The sequence below is a fragment of the Delphinus delphis genome, chromosome 13 (genome assembly GCF_949987515.2).
Source record: "Delphinus delphis chromosome 13, mDelDel1.2, whole genome shotgun sequence".
Classification (NCBI taxonomy): Eukaryota; Metazoa; Chordata; class Mammalia; order Artiodactyla; family Delphinidae; genus Delphinus; species Delphinus delphis.
Window position 1 is genome coordinate 20,085,111 of NC_082695.1, and position 15,689 is coordinate 20,100,799.

Consider the following 15,689-nt stretch of genomic DNA (forward strand, 5'->3'; position numbering starts at 1 on the left):
CGCTCACGGGAGTTTCCTCGGCCTCCTGGTTGGCCGGCCAACTGTTGGGCTGCACCAGCGGGTCTGTGAGCCTTGTAATTGCCCAGCCTTGAGCCTGGTACATCAACGGTCACTGGACACGGGACCTTACACGTCCGAAGCAAAGGGTCCTGGGGCGACACCCCGCCAGGCGCAGCAGACAGCGAGCAGAACATGGCGGCACTCTTTACCCCGGGTGGGGGGGGGGGAAGGGAGGCTGCCATTTATACGGGGAACCGCCATCACGTGGGCTCATCAGTTACCAGGGAAACCAGCAGCTTGGGCACGCCCCTCACGGCCCTCAGGTTAATGAGCATCACGAGGCCAGGTGTTTCCCTTTAATAAACTAGCAGGTGGAGCCGCTCTGGGCTAAGGATTAGGACAATCACTAGCTGGGGGCTGGGGGCAGGTACAGTCCCGTGAGCAGGTGCAGGTGAAGCAGGGGCTGGTCCAGCAGGGGACATACAGAGAGCAAGAGAACAGCCGTACATTCACTGCTTCATTGCATCCTTGCCATAGCTTTGTTACCGTTATCTCCTATTACAGGTGAGGAAACCGAGGCCCAGAGAAGTTAAATAATGCACCCTTCAAAGCCCCACAGGAAATGTACCCCACAGATGGTACATTCAAATTAGCCTAGTTTAATAAAGGTACCGTTTACAGAGGTCAGGGTAGTGTATTCGTTTTCTATCGCTGCATTAAAAAATAGCCCCAAACATCGTGGCTTTAAATTTTATCCGTCTGTTAGCTCACAGTTCTGTAAGTCACTAGTTCAGACATTGTGTACTTAGATTTTCTGCTCAGGGTCTCCCAAAGTTGAAATCAAGGTGTCGTTGGGGCTGTGGTCTCATCTGAGGCTCAGGGATCTCTTTCAAGTTCATTCAGGGTGTCAGCAGAATTCAGTTCCTTGTAGTTGTAGGACTGAAGTCCCTATTTTCTTGCTAGCTGCTTGCCAAGGGACTGCTCTTGGCTCCTAGAGACCACTCTCAGACCCTTGTCATGTGTCCCTCTCCATAGGCAGCTCATGGCATGGATGTTTGCTCCTTTGAGGCCAGCAGGAGACACTGTCTCAGACTTCCAATCTCTTTGAGTTTTTTAAAGGATCACCTGATTAGGCCAGGCCCACCTGGGATAATCTTTCTTTTGATGAACTCAAAGTCAATGGACTAGTCACTGAGTTACAGTGTGAAATCTCATCCTATTCACAAGTCCAGTCCCCACTCAAGGGGAGGGGATTATATAGGGTGTGTTCACCAGGAAGCAGGAATCACGGGGGGCACCTTTGTATTCTGCCACCAAGAGGCAGGAGATCAGAAACTACCAGGCTTTGTGGGTTCCCTGGGGCTAGTCATGGAGGGACTTGCTGACCATCCTTAGTCATGAATAGATGAGAAAAGGGGGTGGTTATAGAGCTGGGAGAGAGGGACGGCTGTGGGGGAGGGCTACCTAGCAGAAGCTGGACCTCTAGTTGAGGGGCACAGCTGGTCCATGGAGACCTAAGCATGGGCTTAGGGTGTCAGAAAGATCAGGACACAAAAGGGATTAAAAATAACTTCAGCCAATGGAACCAGGAAATCTAGAAAGGAGTTCATTTACCCTCCGCATGTGCACACATTTTGTGTTTTATGGTTTACATTGTTTTAATTTTGATTTGCATAGGGGATCACATGGGGATCCGTAATCTTTTCTGAGCTTAGGGCTTCTGAAGATCTGTACCTGCTCCTGCCCATAAACAGCAGGGCCAGGGGAAGGGACTAGGAGAGTCCCTCATCTTAGTGCTCTAGGATGGATAAGAGCATCCCCTTTTCCAGAAGGAAGAAAATGGGAGGAAGGTTGCTACTGACCCCCTTAGGCTCCCTGCATGGTGCTTAAGTACATGGCTTTGGGGTCGGGCTGCCTGAATTTAAGTCTTATTTCTGCCACTTACCAATTCTGTGATCTTGGACATGTCATTCTTTACGATTGAGCCTCAGTTTCCTCATCTGCAAAATGGGAATGATACCAGCTTGCTGAGTCATTGTGAGGGCAACCAAGGCACATGCACTTAGTAAACACTGTAAAAAGATGGATAATCACTCATTCCTTATTTATTGGATGTCTGCTATGTGCCAGGTTCCATGAGAGGCACTGGGGATGCAGAGGTGACCAGGACAGACTAGGTCCTTTCTCCCATGGAGTATATTGTATTTTCATAAACAAATAATGAGTCAGGTTGTGGTAAGGGCTACAGAGGAAAAAAAAAATCAGGGAATTCCCTGGTAGTCCAGTGGTTAGGACTCAGCACTTTCACTGCCGGGGCCCAAGCTTGGTCCCTGATCGGGGAGCTAAGATCCTGTAAGCCATGCAGTGTGGCCAAAAAACAAAAACATAAAATCACAGAAGAAAAATAATCAGGGGAACAGACTGGAAATTAATGGTGGGGCAGGTTCTATTTTAGAAGGTGTATTGATCAGGGTTCTCTGGAGAAATAGAACCAATAGGATCTATAAGATTATTATAAGGAATTGGCTCACGTGAAGTCCCATGATGTGCTATCTGCAAGTCGGAGACCCAGGAAAGTGGATGGTATAGTTCCAGCTTGAGAACCAGAACTGGTGCTATAAGTTCTAGTCCAAGTCCAAAGGCCTGAGAACTGGAGAGCCCATGGCATAAATTCCAGTCTGAGTCTGAAGATCTGAGAACCAGGGGCAATGATGATATAAGTCCAGGACTTACAGGAGATGGTATAAGTCTTCTGGGGGGCAGGAGAAGACTAGGGTCCCAGTTCAACAGTCGTACAGTGGGAGAAAATTCTCCCTTCCTCTGCCCTTTTTGTTCTATGCAGGCCCTCAATGAATTAGATGATGCCTACCTGCATTGGGGAGGGTGCTCTGCATTACTCAGCCTACTGATTCAAATGCTAATTTCACCTGGAAACACCTTCACACACACACACACACACACACACACACACACACACACACACACAGAGAAATAAATAATGTTTAACCAAATAAGTGAGCAACCCCGTGACCCACTCAAGTTGACACATAAATTAACCATCACCGAAGGGACAGTCAAGGATGGCCTCTCTGAGGAGGAGACATTTAAACAGAAGCCTGAGTATTAGTTATCAAAGCTGTGTAACAAATCACTACAAACTTAAAATAACATACATTTATTATTGCACAGTTTCTGTTGGTCAGGGGTCCAGGCACAGCTTTGCTGGGTGCCCTGCTCCAGGATCTCTTCTGAAAGCTACCATCAAGGTGTTTGCTGGGGCTGTGGTCTCATTTGAGGTCTCATTGTGGTCTCTCTCTTTTATTTTTTTCTTCCTTAAAGCCTTTACTTTTCAGACATGACAGAAAACTCTTACAGGTACACATGGAAAAGCAATACATGATCACAGCCGAAAGTGAAGACAATCTAGTCGGATTGCTAATGTTGAAGCTGAAGGACCCGCGTCCAAGCACACGTGGTTGTTGGCAGAATACAGGGCCTTGCGGGCTGTAGGACAGAGGGCCTCAGTTTCTTGCTGGTTGTCAGATGGAAGGTGCCCCCAGTGCCTTAGCTGGTTGTTGGCTGTTGGCCACCGTCAATTCCTTGTCCCATGGGCCTCCCCAGCATGGCTGTTTGCTTCATGGAAGCCAGCAGGGAGACTCTGCTGTAAAGATGGGCATTACAGTCCTATATAATGTTATTATGAACATGCTGGGGACATTTCCCATCCTCTTTATTGGTTAGAAGGAAGTCACAAGTACTGACCACATGCAAGGGGAGGAGATTATATGTGGGGGTAAGCACTGGGAGGTGGGGATAATTGGGGGTCACCTTAGCATCTGTCTGCCACAGCTTATATGAAGTGGATGGAGCCAACCAAGTGGAGATCTGGTCTGCCAGAGGGAAACGGCAAGAGCAAAGGCCCTGAGGCAGGACCCTGCTTGGTGGGTTTAAAGAACAGCAAGAAAGGAGGGTGAGAAAAGAGGTTGAAAGCGTTGTGGGGAGGGGGTCAAATCACGTGGGTCTGGCAGGTCAGAGCAAGGCTTTTGGATTTTATTCTGAATGTGACAAGGAGTCACTGGAGAGTTTTGGTCAGGGGAATACTAAGATCCGATTTATTAACTTAATTTTTTCCTAAATTAAGAAAATGCAGTAGAATACACATCACATAAAACTTACCATTTTAAAGGGTGCAATTCAGTGGCATTTAGTACATTCTCAGTGTTGTGAAACCATGACCATTATCTAGCTCCAGAACATTTTCATCGTCCCCAAAAGAAATCCTGTACCCACTACCCATTACCCATTAGCAAACACTCCCCATTCTCTCCTCCTCCCAGCCCTTGGCAACCAACTAATCAGCTTTCTGTCTCTGTGAATTTACCTATCCTGGGTATCTCATATAAATGGAATCATGTAATATGTATCTGGATTTTTTCATTCAGCATAACGTTCATCCACGTCATAGCATGCATCATGACTTTCATTCCTTTTTTACGGCTGAATAATATTCCACTGTATGGACATACCACATTTTGCTTATCCATTCATCCATTGATGGATATTTGGGTTGTTTCTACCTTTTGGCCATCGTGAATAATGAATAATGCTGTTATGAACATTGGTTTACAAGTGTCTTTCAGAACACCTGATTTCAGTTCTTTTGGGTATACACCTATACAAATAGCAGTTGAATTGTTGGGTCATACGATTACTGTATGTTTAACTTGTGCCAGACTGCTTTCCACAGTGGCTACACCATTTTACATCCCCACCAGCAGTGTATGAGTGTTCCAGTTTCTCCACATCCTTGTCAACACTTATTATTATCCATATTTTTGATTCTAGCCATCCATGTGGGTGCAAAGTGGGATCTTCCTGCGCCTTTGATTTGCGTTGCCCTGATGACTGCTGATGCTGAGCACCATTTCATGTGCTTTGGGTCACTTGCATATCTTCTTTGGAAAAATCTCTGTTCAGCTCCTTTGCTCATTTTTAAAAAATTGGGTTGTTTGTCTTTTAGTGGTTGAATTGTAGGAGTTCTTTATATAGGTTTTGTTTGTTTTTTTGGCTGCGTTGGGTCTTCGTTGCTGCATGCAGGCTTTCTCTAGTTGTGGCGAACGGGGGCTACTCTTTGCTGCAGTGCGTGGGCTTCTCATTGCGGTGGCTTCTCATTGTGGAGCAAGGGCTCTAGGGCATACAGGCTTCAGTAGTTGTGGCATGCGGGCTCAGTAGTTGTGGCTCGAGGGCTCTAGAGCACAGGCTCAGTAGTTGTGGCACACAGGCTTAGTTGCTCTGCGGCATGTGGGATCTTCCCGGACCAGAGCTCGAACCCGTGTCCCCTGCATTGGCAGGTGGATTCTCAACCACTGCACCACCAGGGAAGCCCTATATAGATTTATTTTTATGGAGCTATTATCACTGCTCCCAGTAGGGCTCTGCCTGGATCCACAGGCAGCAGGAGTGTCCTCTGCTTAATAGGAAAGGGGTAGAAATGTCCCTTTCCTTGAGCTGCCCACTCGCTCACTAATCTCCATCAACTTCCCTCCAGAGAGCAGAGCCTATAATCCCTTCTCCCATCAGCCTCAGCCTTCATTGAAATTTACTGTGAAGGTTCCTTGGGGTCCTCTCACCTAAATGCCTCCCTGGGGCACTGCTCAGCCAGCTTTGTGGGGAGCTCTCCAGCTAAGAGGAAGGGGTTCTCTGGGGAGGAGTGTGGGTGTACAGCTCCTGTCTCACCTCCCACCTTGTGGGTTAGAGACTCAGACCCTGGGGTCAGCCCAGAATTCTGCCTGCATCAGGTCTCAGTGACATCATGGATTTTGCCGAGGCTTACGGACAAATTAGGAAGTTAATCCAGCCAGGAGAGCCTGGGAGCCCCCGAGGGCTTTTGGTCTGTGGTCTGCCACCATGGAGCTCTGTGGCTTTGCCAAAGTCACCTGGAGTACTTGGGCCTCGTCTCTGAAATGGGCCTGTATCCCTGTTAGAAGGAGTTGGTTTGAAACTTTCAAAACTGGGATTCTGTGATAGATTTAAGAAATATCCCATTCAGGGCATCACCTCCTCCAGTAGCCTCTGACCCCTCAGATTACATCAGGCGACTGCCCAGCTACCTGGATTACCCTCCCATCCATATCTCTATTTGGTTGTGATTGCCTGTTACATGTCTCTTACTCTCATTGGCATGTCCCACCACCTTGAGGGTACAAACTGATCACGTCAGTTCCTGCTCAGAACTCTGTGAAGACTTCCCATCGCTTCCCAACTCTTTGAAGATCAAATCCTTACTCTGACCTCAGATCCCTGCGTGGGTTTGCATTGTCCCCCTCTTCTGTATGACCTCGCACGGCCCTTTCCCTCTGTTCCAGCCACAAGGGTCACCTCCGGGTCCTTTATGCTTCCTACCACAGGGCCTTGACACATGCCATTCTCTCTGAATGGTTGCCCTTCCTTTCCCTCCTCCCTTGATCATGCCCACTCATCCTTCAGATTTCAGCACAAGCTTCACTTCTCCAGGGATTAGGTCAAATTCTCATTATCAGCTCTGAGGATCCCTCCTTCCTAGACTAGTCATTGCTTTCATGATTGGATAAGCAACTGTCTCCCCTTGCAGAGGTCCTGAGAGCAGGGACCATGCCTGTTTGTCTTCCTTTGTAGCCCCAGCACCTTGCCCAGTTCCTGGAGCAGACTGGGCATTAAGTAAATTATGTTAAATAGCGAAGGAATCTTCGTGCTCTTGGAGTCAGGGCCTGGCACGTCGCAGGTGCAAAATAACTGGTTCCGTTTGTGCTGAATAAATGAATGGGTTCTCCGTGGTCTGGTGGATCCCATCTCTGCTTCTATGTGGTGTCAATGGCATGGCTTTGGGGTGGACAGACTGGAATTTGAATGCAGACTCTTCTACTTTCCAGCTGTGACCTTGGCGAGTCTTTTCCTTCTTTTCCAAGAGCCCATTTCTTGGTCTGTCCACTGAGGGTCTTCATTGGGGGCTGCAGAGAGGATCTCACAGAGGATGGTTTCAAAGCCCTCGGTTAACCAAAGTCCTTTGCAAATGTACTTGGAGAAATACCGCTTCCCCCAACATCCTTCCATGGAGATCAGTGGTTCAGACCCTGCTGGGTGAACCCACTTCTGGGCCTGGAGGCCAGGGCTGCAGTCCTCACGTCTCCTCCCTTTCCTGACACTCCTCTGTCTGAGATGCTTGATAAACAGTGGCACTGGCCGAATTTCCTGGTACCCTGAGTGATTGGGGTTTGTGGTCACAAATTTGAACATCCTGGATGTAATTCCTGAGTCTGGTCACCTGTGTCTTGCAGGAGGGAGGAAGGTGGACAGATTTAGCAGTGGGATGTGCTGCAGCTGCTTTGGGTCCTGTCTTCTTGCTTTATGGGCGCGAGTTCTGAAGCACGGTCACGTGCACGCAGCTCCTTTCTCCTCCACTGTAGTCCATATGGAGCTTCCCCCACCCTCATCCCCCAACTAACTTATCTATTTTTATTGTTTCTTATCTCTTAATTATAACAGAATGCATGCTTGTTGTTTAAAAGAGGTTTCAAATAATAGAAAGTGAAGGCTCTTTTTGCCCCACTCGAATCTCACATTCTAGGGTAACCAGTGCAGAGTGTGGTGTGGGTACCACCAGCCCCTGTCTCTATGACACTCTTAAAACTTGTATGTGTGGGCTTCCCTGGTGGCGCAGTGGTTGAGAGTCCACCTGCCGATGCAGGGGACACGGGTTCGTGCCCCGGTCCGGGAAGATCCCACATGCCGCGGAGCGGCTGGGCCCGTGAGCCATGGCCGCTGAGCCTGCGCGTCCGGAGCCTGTGCTCCGCAACGGGAGAGGCCACAACAGTGAGAGGCCCGTGTACCGCAAAACAAACAAACAAACAAAAAAGAAACAAACAAAAAACTTGTATGTGAAATGCTGGAGGGGGTGTGGAGAAAACGGAACCCTTTATGGGGGCAAACTGCTCTTCAGGTTCACCTTGGAAAGTCCTGCCCAGTGCCAGTGTCACCTGCTCCGCGAAGACTCTCAGGTTCAGCTGACCTTGCTTGTCTCGTGTCCCGCTGGACCCTGGACCAGCTTCCAGCCCGGCACCCAGCGCTCTGACTTTTGTTTCCTCATGTGGATTTTTTTTTTCTAACCAGGCCATTGTGTCTTAAAATGAGGCTCCCCCACTGCCTCTCAATCTCTGAGGCTAGGTGGGCTCATTAAAAATGCAGGCCCGGGCTTCCCTGGTGGCACAGTGGTTGGGAGTCCGCCTGCCGATGCAGGGGACACGGGTTCATGCCCCGGTCTGGGAAGATCCCACATGCCGCTCCAAAAAAAAAAAAAAAAAAAATGCAGGCCCCTCTGAATCAGCATCTCAGGGGGTGGGCTCAAAATCTGCCTTTCTAACAAGCCACCTGCCAAGTAATTCTTTTTTTTTTCTACTTTTTATTTTATATTGGAGTATGGTTGATTAATAATGTGATAGTTTCAGGTGTACAGCAAAATGATTCTGTTATACATATACATGTATCTATTCTTTTTCAAATTCTTTTCTCATTTAGGTTGTTACATAATATTGAGCAGAGTTCCCACTTCTTTTTCATTTAACAATGTATCTGGAAAATTGTTATACCTCAGTCCACATAGACGTCCTGTGTTCACATTTATTTATTTAATTTTGAGGAAGTAATATATCCACTGTTAAAATATATAATAAAATATATTAAACGTATTTATGTGTAAAATATATAAATATATTTGAAGGAAGACAGTGAGAAATCTCCCTCCCATGTCTATGCAACCCCTCCCCCACGAATAACTATGATTCTTAGCTTTTTATATCTTTCCATATATATATATCCAGAGTATATTTATATTCTTACTTTACCCCTCTTTTTTACTCAAGAGTGATACACTATATATGTGCATTTTGGAGATATTTCCATTTTAGTACATAAACAGTTTCCTCATTCTTTCCTTTCTTTTTTTTTTAAACAACTGCATATAGCACAGCATTCCACAGTATGGATAGATCAAAATGTGTTCATTCTTTTAGAAACTATTATTTTAATTCACTAAATAAGTGACACAGTGTAGGTATAAAACTCAAGGTGCAGACGGGTGGCCAGTGAAAAGTCAGTTTCTCCCACTTCTGTCTCCAGATTACTCAGTTCCTCCATCTGGAAACAAACACCGTTCCCAGGGTCACACTATCCTTCTTGAGTTGGGCTGTGTAATACGTGGTGTACACACACACACACACACGCATACATACACACTTACACTTTTCCCTTCTTTTTCAGCCTCAACCAATGAGGCAGAGATTAACCTGCACAAACACCTCTGTTCTCAGGTGTGGATGGATTGCGACGTGTCATCACTGAGTTCAATGCCAAGGGCATTGCCTATTTTGATGGATGTTTCCAAGTTTTGTTCCTAGGAGGCGCCATCTACATCTCTACGTGGATCCTCCAATGCCCAGGGTCTGGGCTGGCTCTGAAGGGATGGGAAGCCAAGGGGAAGTCTGCCTCCTCTTCTTTGCTCAGCCTTACCCTCTGTGTCCCTCCTTCCAAACTTTCCCCCAGCTCCGGCTTCACGGTCAACCTTTTCTGGGCAGTGTGCTTGCTCCTATATCCCCAACAAACTGAAGCTCCATTCACGGGTCTTTTGTGTCACCAAGTCCATATGTCCCAAAGGGTCTTCCCTGCAGGTGAATAGGTGGAAGGGAACCATTTTACTCCTCCAGTCAAATACATAGTTTCACCAACTCGGGGTGAAACTACGTTAAAGCAGGTCTCTTTACTGCAGGACTTTTCAGTGCCTCTAGTATGCTAATGTACACTGGGATCTCTACGAGGTCTTAGAGTCTGTAGACTGCTTTGACTACACAATTTCAGACACGCCAATATGGTTTCACTGCTTTAGTGTCATGAAGGGGAGTCTGAAGCCCAGAGAGGGACTGCTACTTGTCCAGTGTCACACGTCGATGGTGGAGATCTGAATTTCTAGCCTTCCCGTGTCCGTGACAGCAATGGAGTAAGTCCTCAGTGCCTTCTCCCTGCACCAGCAGCTCTAAACGTGAAGCGTCAAGGTGTCCTGGTGACCTTCAGGGACACCAAGACCTGTAGCTTCACTAAATTTTGTTTTTTGCGCCACGCCACGCGGCTTGCAGGATCTCAGTTCCCCGACCAGGGGTCGAACCTGGGCTACAGCAGTGACGGCGCTGAATCCTAACCACTAGGCCACGAGGGAACCCCCTAGATTCATTAAATTTAAAACAACTGTGTAGGATCCTTCAAAAGTGTTAAGATCATGAAAACAAGGGAAGGTGAGAAACTGTCACAGACTGGAGGAGAGTTAGGAGACGTGACCACTAAATGCAACGTGCTTTCTTGGGGAGGATCCGCTTTAGTGAAAAACCGGGTGAAATCCAAATAAAATCTGTCGTGTAATTAATAGTACGGCACCGATGTCAGGTTCTTAGTTTTGATCAGTGTACCATGGTCATGTACGATATTAACACTGGGGGGTGCTGGGTGAAGGATACACCAGAACGCTCTGTTTTATCTTTGCAGCTCTTCTATAAACCTAAAAGGATTTCTGAAAAGGGAGCTTCACGGCCTGCAGAGTGTGCGTGGCGGCTGCGTTCCGGGGACCGTCGTCCGCGATACAGCAGCGCAGCCATGGCAGAGCTGCAGCCCACGTCCAGCAGACTCACCGACGAGGCCGCCCTTGTCTGCGGCACCTACCCGGACCCCAGCACCAAGGATCTTCTCTTGCAGCAGACCATGCTGCGAATTAAGATCCTAAGTAGTCACTGGATTTTTATCCTAGAATTCTTGGAATGACGCTACTCCAAAACTTCGATTTTCCCACTATGATATTTTCACTGTTTCTTGGCTTCTGAGGATAAAAATGACATCCCAAAAGGTAAAGATGAAAGAGTAGCATGGGCCATTCTCCAGAAAAGCTATGCTAGAACTGACACACTACTGGGGCACTGAAGAGGATGAGATGCAGAGTTACCACAGGGGCAATTCAGACCCTCGGGGATCTGGTCACATTGGAATTGCTGTACCTGATGTTCACAGTGCTTGTATAGGATGTGAAGAACTGGGAGTCAAATTTGTGAAGAAACCTGATGATGGTAAAATGAAAGGCCTGGCATTGATCAAGATCCTGATGGCTACTGGATTGAAATCTTGAATCCTAACAAAATGATAATTTTATTTAGTTCTGTGAGAATGCTGCTTTGAGATTTCAGTGAAGACATTGTGGAAGGTGAAAAAGGAAACAATGTGATTCAAGATATTCAGTTAAGGGCTTCCCTGGTGGTGCAGTGGTTGAGAGTCCGCCTGCCGATGCAGGGGACACGGATTCGTGCCCCGGTCCGGGAAGATCCCACATGCCGCGGAGCGGCTGGGCCCGTGAGCCATGGCCGCTGAGCCTGCGCGTCCGGAGCCTGTGCTCCGCAGCGGGAGAGGCCGCAACAGTGAGAAGCCCACGTACCGCAAAAAAAAAAAAAAGATATTCGGTTAACAGGAGCATCTAGGACTGATGGCTTATTGTCTCAATTCAAATTATTCTTTTTTTTTTTTTTTTTTTTTTTGCGTTATGTGGGCCTCTCACTGTCGTGGCCTCTCTCGTTGCGGAGCACAGGCTCCGGACATGCTGGCTCAGCGGCCATGGCTTATGGGCCTAGCCGCTCTGCGGCATGTGGGATCTTCCCGGACCAGGGCACGAACCCGTGTCCCCTGCATCGGCAGGTGGACTCTCAACCACTGCGCCACCAGGGAAGCCCTCAAATTATTCTTAAGTCCATTTCCCTTTCCTATTTCAGCTATGTTTTTCACCTAACTGTTCAGCCATTCTAGTTTTAAAGTAGTGCTTTGTCTTATGTCCTTGAATGTAGTTGTATAACTTCACTTTTTTAGGCAATAATTAGAACAATTCCCTTCAGGGGCTGCATTTGCCTTCTATCTCCTGAAGAGATACAAGTCTACAAGTCTGCCTTTGAATCATCATTTTCAAAAAAAAAAAAAAAAACCGACACTTAGTATGTTTTTGTTGTGGTTACCTTCCGGGGTTTCAGTTCCTCAGAAGTAACTTTTCAGAATGAGAAGTAAAGAACCCCGAACGAAAGTGAAGCTTCATGTATATTTCCAAAAAAAAATAAATAAACAAATAACTAAAATTATTTCAAAATAGAAAGCTAAAAATGCATATATTAGTTATGCCAAATCAAACTCCATCCTGCACTGGATTCAGCCATAGAAAACCAGAAGCAAGCCCAAAATGTATGTTAGAATGCTGGATGAAAATATCTTCGGGAAATAACCCAAGCATGCTGATCATCTCGGTTACTTGTGAGCAGGGCCCCGGGTGGCTACTGTAAAAGGAGGGAGACTTTTCACAGTTGATTCTGTAATACCTTTTGGATTTTGAACTATGTACCTGTATTCTCTTTCAACAATTAAATCTTAAAAATAATTGAAGAGAGGAATTGGAAAAACATTACTTCGGACTTTTGGGGGCAAACAGAATGGATGAGAGAGTAACAATACTGCTCACTGCTGTTAGTGTTCACTGGAGGTCCTGTGATGTGCTTGGTGCTGTGGTGAGCACGGAACAGGGAAGAACTCATTGAATCCCCTCAACAATGCAAGACCCCCGTTTTATAGAAGAACACCCATTTGTTCAAGTTGTCATGTAGAAAGTGACAGAGCTGGAATTTGAGGTCAAGTCTGCCTCATTCCATCACCTGAGCTTTTAATCATTCTTTCTACTACTGTGGGATAAATGTGCATGCAGGAGGCTATGGGAGCAAACAAGACGAGGCATGCAGCAGACGCTGCTGGAGCCCAGCCCATAGTCCCTTGCCCTGCATTTCTTTCCCTGGGGTGGGACGAGGCTCTCTCTGGCCATTGGACCTGCGCTACCCATGCTCTGGTCAGCTAAAAGAACTGGTGAATTACGCCCCAACCAATGACTAATAGAAGCTGGTGTATAGATAACCTAGCTCCCTCCTCTCTGGGTGACACCCTGTGTCATTTGAGTGACAGGATTGAGCCCTGTTGCCTGCGGTGGTAACCTGCTTGATAACATATCCCTTCCCTGTCTCACTTCTCTTCTCTCCTACCAAATAAATCACCTGCGTGCAAATATTCATCTCTGGGTCTGCTTCTGGGAGCTTCCAGGCCAAGAAGAGCCCCTAATCTAGTCTGGAGGAGGTAGAGAAGGCTGCCAAAAGGAAGTGAATTTGATTTATCTTTACGTCTTTAAAAATGAGATGTATTTTACATTTAGTGAAATCTTGGTCTTTAAGCAGATAGTTAGATCAATTTGATAGAGGTGTACACTTGTGTAACCCACATACCCATCGAGAGAGAGCATGTCCGCCACCCCAGAAAATTCCCTCGTGCCTGTCTCAGGCAATCCCTCCATCCCCAGAAGCAACCCCTTCTCTGATTTCTGTCACTATAGTTTAGCTTTTCCTATTCTAGCACTTGTAAATGGAGTCATACAGCAAGTGCCCTTTCGCATCTGGCTTCCCTCACTCAGCAGAACGCTTCTGAGATGTACCCATGCTGTAGCTCGTGTCAATAGCTCATTTCTTTTCTATCGCAGTAGAATATGAATATCTCATAGCGTGTTTATTTATTCTCCTGTGGATGGACGGGTACCTGAGGTATTTCCGGGTTTTGCCTATCATGAATACAAGCCGCTATGAACGTTCTTGCACAAGACTTTTTTGAGAATCTATGTTTTCATTTCTTTTAGAAAAATTTCTTGGAGTGGGATTAATTGGTCACATGACAAGTATATATTTAACTTTTTAAGAAATTCCTCAATGATTTCCAAGTGACTATAGCATTTTTTATTCCCAACCATAATAAATGAGCACTCCAGTTCCTCCGCATCCCTGCCAACACTTGATGTCATTGGGCTTTTTCATGTTATCCATTTAGCTGGGCCTGGAAGGGCAAACTGGACTTTGGAGGATGGGGGAACACAGGCCCCCAGAGTGTCAGGCATTACCCAAACAGCATTACAGTTGCCAAATACGGGTGATTTCTTTGACGGTTTCAGCAAACAGTGAAGTCCCCCTGTAGAGAGCCAACTCTGAACACCTTTCCTCTTTTTCCCACTCTGCATTGGCAGCAGACGGCATGCCTCTCAGGCTCAGACCAGGAAGTCTAGTTCTGAACTCTGTCTCTCGGGTGTGAGCAATAAAACAAAATTTTTTGTTTGGCTTTAAACATTTTTTTCTTTCTGAGTCTGTTGGACCAAGGGAATCAGATTATTTACAGAGTACAGGCGATTTTATGAGAAGTTTAAAAGCAAATTCATCTGTGCTAAGCTACAATCTGGTGATGGGGTCAAAGCTTTGCAGTTACACATCCACTGAGCGCAGAAGGAGACGTTAGCACCAACAGTGACAGATCTTAAATCCTGATCTTCCAGCTTTTTGAAAGCTCATTCCCCTGCTTGAAAAGTTTTATTGGCTCTCATCACCAGAAGACGAAAATACACACTCCACAAACCCTTGGTTGGAGAGTACTCTCCACCTACTTCGTCTCTGTTCCAGTTCTACTGACTCCCTTGGGTGTCTCAAATACGCCAAACTCACTCCTGCCCAGGGCCTTTGCATGTGATATCTCCTCTGCCTAGAATGCTCTGCTTCCTGCTCTTAATGGCTGGACTTCTTAACCCTGGGTCTCAGCTCTTCAGCATTTTTGCCACCTTTTCAAGAGATTACTTTCCCTAATCACCAAATCAAAATCATTTCTTTACAGAACTAGACTCCTCGTCTTTTTCTTGGAGAAAAAGAATCTATGGAAGTCACAGACCTTCCCCTCCATCAATCTGGAGGGAGAAGAGAAAAACACCAATGACCCACCTCTGGTTTGTTTTTCTGTCGGGAACACAGAGATGTGCATTGCAACATCATTCCAAGGGCAGTCCACCATCAGGTAAGATCATCAATCCAAATGCCGTGATTTTCTTGGGACGTTATTTTTACAGGATGTGGCAACCATTTCTAAAGTCTTAAGAATTTTTCAAGACCCTTTTGCTCTCTGTGTACTTTCAAGACAAGTTGTTAATAGTTATAAATGTTAACAACTTGTACGAGCCTCCACGTGGCACTGAATAACGAGATCGTGTGTTCCTAAGATGGTCCTCAATTTCACATCTTCTCAAATCTGGCTGTCTGATCTTTGTTTTCTAATGCAGGAAGAGATCTGTGCCTTGGTCACTGCAGGGGAGAAGAGCCTTTTCTTTCGTCTCCTTCTGGGAGGACTTAGTAGGAACATGCATGTGCGTGCAATAACTGGATGGTTGCACAGTGGTGAAAGCTAAGCTGAAGTGTCTGATAGATTGGTTGGAGGCCCAAGGGCACAGGGGGCCTGCAGCTGTGTGTGGGCAACTGTCCCCATTGGACCAAGAACCTGCCCTTCCGTGTACTTCCCCGCTTGGTGCAGATACCACAGTGGCCAAGTGCAGACTGAGGTCACATTCCTGGGCAGAATGGGGGAGCAGGGAGGCATTGACAGTGGGCAGAGGGAGGCCAAGGGGCAGAAGGGCTCTGGGGAGGAGGGTTCAGCCTCAGCTCAGACCCCTGTCTATTGTCCCAACCACGAGAGCTGACCGTTGTCACCATGAGTCACAAGATCTATGATGTAGCCGTCTGGGGCCTTGA

General features: G+C 46.8%; 1 pseudogene; it reads left to right on the top strand.

The window, feature by feature from the left end:
• The first annotated feature begins 10,671 nt into the window (after nucleotides 1–10,671).
• LOC132436403 (lactoylglutathione lyase pseudogene) lies at nucleotides 10,672–11,244 on the top strand (annotated as a pseudogene).
• Nucleotides 11,245–15,689: the final 4,445 nt, after the last annotated feature.